The following is a 5,053-nucleotide window of genomic DNA, read 5'->3' as shown; positions in this document are numbered from 1 at the left end:
TCTTGCACGTATGCAGTAAGAAAAAAAAAATCCATGGAAAGCTAAATACAGATCACGTGATCAAAGTTCTCTCCAGTCTAGGAACAACCTTTTTCGCGGTGCATCTTGTTGGGGCCGACTTCAAAACTGAAAGAGCTATGCAAACTGGGAAAGGCACATGAACTGAGACACAATGTGTGCAAGAGGAAAAGTTTCCAAATGTTTCCAGTGACTCTACCAAAAACAAATATAATCTCCGTGTCCATGGTTTGTTTCTCTAGAATGATCTAGAAATATATTGAACGCATTGCCGTTGTAAAATTTAAACGCGGCTGGGTGATAAACTAAACACAGTAGATATGAGGTGGGCCTCTTTATAACAAATTTCAAGTTTGTTTTAAGGTTTGGACGGGCGGAGTTTAACGATAACATAAATTAGCACATAAGTGTCTTCACGGGCGATTGCATGCATTCACTAATAGTTTTGATCTGAAATTTTAATGAATTTATTATACACTTAAATGGCGGAAAACGGTATTATTTTTCATTATTTATTAAACATTTTCTGTCAACATCTAAGGTCATTAGCCGGCGTATATACATAAGCCCCCAGGTAAGAAAAGTTTTTTTTGTTCAATAATGCGATGTTTATGGATTTCCGGAACGGTCAATGGTCAAAACAAATATATGTACCGGATACCAAGGGTCACACAGTACTATGGCAAAGTATTGTGGCGAAAAGGGTAAACACGAGCTAACGATTTGGATACGTGGAGAGGAGGGGATGAAGAAGAGAAGGAAAAGGAAAGAGGGAGAAGAAAAGACCCTGCAAAATTAGTCGAGACGAGGGTCGAGGTCCAAGGCAGGGGTGATCCCTACATTGGGCCTCAGTCTCCGCCTCCTTAGCCCCCTCCCCCCCCCCCCCCACACACACGGCAATTGCAGCGAACTCCAGATACAATTATAGACTGATATAGTCTAAAACCCTATAAAAGAAAAGAGACAATTATATCCCGCAAATAACTGTACAAGTGGTGTCACTGCTACCACCCATTTAATTAACGTACGGGAACGTGTGTTATTTGTGAGAAAAGGGATAGTGTAGAAGACGATGTGATGCGAGTGTAATATATTGTATGAATGCGAGTGAAGCGTGTGTGTATGGTATACGTGTTTGGTGCGAGCATATGAAGGCTGGTATGCGTGAGCTTAGCCGAGGAGAGGCGTGTGGAATAACTTTAATAAGGCTCATCAGGAGACTATGATTATGCACTTCACTTCACTTGTTCTGTTAATTTATCCTTTTTCCTTTTACAGTTTTATTGCAAGGGAAATGGCGACATAAGGGATATGAAATATTTACTAAAACAGTAAAATGGTAAAACAAACGTAAAAAAAAAAATAAAGGTAATAAAACATATTCAGAACTCTTCACTAAGATAATAAACAAACAAAGGCACCGAATCACTTGGCCACTTTCCGAAGAAATAACTTGACAAATATCTCTCACTTCCAATCTTCACAACCATTTAGCTTTAAGAAAGGAAGGGCCCATTCCAGGGATTCCTGAAGGATCCCAACAGGCACAAGACCAATTCCCGAATCCTCCCGCCTGCTTCGTGTACCTCCCCACCTTAGTTGTTACGCGAGAGAACTTAAGATATATGGTTCTTTCTTGTAGCATTAATGAGGATAAAACTAACGTTAAAATCAAGTAAAAAAATATGAAAATAAGATACTCGTGTAATAAAACTGGTAAAATAATTATTAACTTAAAATAAATAAAGAAAGAAACTTCATTAAAGAACCATTGTGAAACTTATGATCGCACGTAAGATTCAGTAGAAGTCAGCAAATAAAAGTTGAGATGAAACAAGAAAGTTATTATAAAGTTATTATAAATTCAAAAATTTTAAGTTTTCGGTATTTAAGGATGGACTATAAAATAATAAATACTTTTAAAATGTAAAAATCGAAGGAATTTCATTCCATCTCGTAGTTGCTTGTTTGAGGAGAGAGAGAGAGGAACCATAAATATTAATAAAATATACCTTTAATAAACAACTAAAATAATATGATACAGCAGCGACTCGTGGCAACACCGTTCTCGGGCATCCTCCTCACTCGCGGGATAAAACGCTCGTGCCCTGGGCTTCGGCGAGGTAAAGACGACCGAAGTCCACGTTGCGATATGGAGGAAGATGTAAGGGAACTCCCGGCAATGTAAAGCAGTCTCTCCCATAGTCTTCGACGAATGTACAAGGCAAAATGTCGCCACGCCGCGGCTCCGACAGGAGTGTGTTGCCACCTCGAGTTCATCCGTTTCCACTGGGGGTAATATTCGTATGCCTGTGGGAGAGGTGGGGGTGAGAGGAAATATTTAACATTGTTTTATACCTCCTGAAGTGAGACGGCGTGATATTGCGAAGTCGAGCAAGGGATGGGGGAGGCGGTAGTTGTGAATATACAGAGATACTCTATGTATCTTTGTGCGACGGAAATAATTATTGTGATATATTGTACGACATCCCTAAACAGTAACAAACAAAGAAAAAAATTAGCGGATGATCTTACTTGCAATGTTTATTGCACCAAAACCTACCAGTTATGGCTCATATATGAAGCTTCACGGGGAAGGACAAAATCTTTCACGTATGGGGATCATCTCTTGATATTGCTGTTTTTTTTAAGTCTCTCTGGTGCCTCGAATTATTAGTACCCTATTATTCCTAGCACACACGGGGACACTGTAAGTTTACAGGTGCTACAGGCCGAGGCTGTGTGCCGTCTAACATCTGCCCACTTTGATCGTCTATATATCTATAAAGCTAACAATGTGAGTCACTCAAACTGTTTTAAAGTCCCCTAACAAAGTCGTAGCTACCAGACCTCTTAATTTGCAATGAACGATACTTTACCATTCATACTGTATGCATTTCTTGATTAAAGACATCCTCTTTTGACATCCAGTCCATGTATACACATGTACAGCTATAAATCGATGCATATGTACGCAAACGTAAGCATGTATAATTCACACACACACACAACAGATATAAGCACAAGCATGTAGTCTGAAATTAGCTATTACATTTTACCGTATTTCGGATCTCTTCGCTACGGCGAAACGGTTGTTAGAAAGGTGTATGAAACAAACCGATCGTCATATTTTAATGCAAAAAGCGGTATTAGAAACGTAAAATCTATATTGTTTTAGTATCAGTAATGGCCGATAAATTATAGAAAATTGAAGTTTGACGATTGACTGGAATACGCTTTCCTCCCATATTTTTTGTCCGATCGCAGAAACAGCACCAAAATACGCTGTGAACTGCGACTCGGGATTTGAATTTCCAAAATAATACTTATCTGTTTATTGAACATTTTCTACCGCGTCAACGTCTAAGGTCATTAGCGGCATATTCAAAATATAGTGATAGCGCGAGGCTTGGGGGCAAAGTCCCCAGGTAAGGAAGATATATGCTATATATGTTAAGTGCTATATGACTTTAAAGGTCACATGACGCTATGGTAAAGTAGAGTAGCGTAAAGGCTTAGGAATGAATTACTGATTAGAGTAACGTTACAGGTTGAACAGTACTAGAGGGTAGAATGGTAGTGAAAAGGGTAGAGAGGGAGAGCTGATGGGGGTATAGTATAAGGTAGTTAAAAGGGGAAGGAGTTAAGGGTTAAGTGGACAGAACAAGGGGATGAAAAAGGAGAAAAGGTAATGAAGAGAAGAAAAGATATTTGCATAATTAGTTGAGGCGAGGGCTGAGGACCAAGGCAGGGGTGACCCCTCTACATTGAGCCTCAGTCCCCGTCTTCTGAACACCCCTATGACAACAACGAGCAAGGGATTGGAGGGGTCCGAAATAGGTATTTATGTGACCACTCTCTTTTTAAGTGACCCTGGTGATTGCTTTGAAATACGAGGTTTTCAGAGTATTTATGACCAGTAGTCAAATATAGATAACTCATTATTTTTTTCATTAATTAGACATTTATCATATAATCAACAAAAAATATTCATTAAACACTTTGTCAATTTTGTTACTTTTATTAAATGAATGCATGCACGGTACAAGGTTTGTCTTGCTGCGCTGTCGCCTGATTACTATCTACGAGGGTGCTTCAAAAAGCTCGTGGGAAAAGTCCATAACTAAAAATCATATGGAAGGATTTTGATTTCAATACACCTGAACATTCTTGTACCGACGTGTTGTAACGTGTTAAAGCATGAATCCTTGAATGCAGGTAATAACGCATCGCCGGCAGTTTTAAGTCAGGCATTCAAGCAATATGGAATCCACCAATATCGAGGTTAGGACAAACATTAAATTCATGGTGAAACTCGGTTGTGAAAATGGGCAAGTCATTGATGCTCTGGAAACAAGTTTAGGGAAAGAAATTAACTACCTACAAATGGATAAGTGGCAGAAACGAAATTGAAGATGAGTTCTACAGTGGCAGGCCATCAACGTCAGTTTGTGAGGAAAACATTGATGTTGTTCGCGACATGATTCAAGAAGAAAAACGAATAACAACTGAATCAGTAGCAGACACACTCAACATCTCTCTGGGTTCTGCACACAATTCTAGTGGAGAGTTTGGGGCTAAGCAAGCTTTGCGCTCGATGGGTACCTAGGCTGTTGCGCCCAGATGGAATTTTGAACAAGTGGGATGAGGACTGCAGAGAATTGTGACAGGGGACGAAACATGGCTCTACCAGTATGATCCCGAGGACGAAATTCAATCAAAACAGGTGGAAGTTGACCAGTCAAAGCAAAATGTGAGCGTTCAAGAGGAAAAGTCATGACCACTCTCTTCTGGAATGCAGAGGGGATTTTACTGGTTGAATTCCTCGAGAGCAAGAAAACAATTACATCTGCTTATTATTAATGAGTTTTGATTAAATTGTCCAAAAAAAAATTCTCAGAAAAACGGCCTGCATGAACGCGTTCTCTTCCACTACGACAAAAAAACGTACCCGCTCATGGCGCTCAGCAGACTAAAGCTGTGCTACGTGAATTCCGTCCGAAATCCACCTTACAGCCTCGTTTTAACCCCATCT

This window comes from Penaeus monodon, chromosome 16 (assembly GCF_015228065.2).
Source record: "Penaeus monodon isolate SGIC_2016 chromosome 16, NSTDA_Pmon_1, whole genome shotgun sequence".
NCBI classification, from domain to species: Eukaryota; Metazoa; Arthropoda; class Malacostraca; order Decapoda; family Penaeidae; genus Penaeus; species Penaeus monodon.
The sequence above is the reverse complement of the archived record's forward strand: the minus strand, read 5'-3'. Positions refer to the sequence as shown.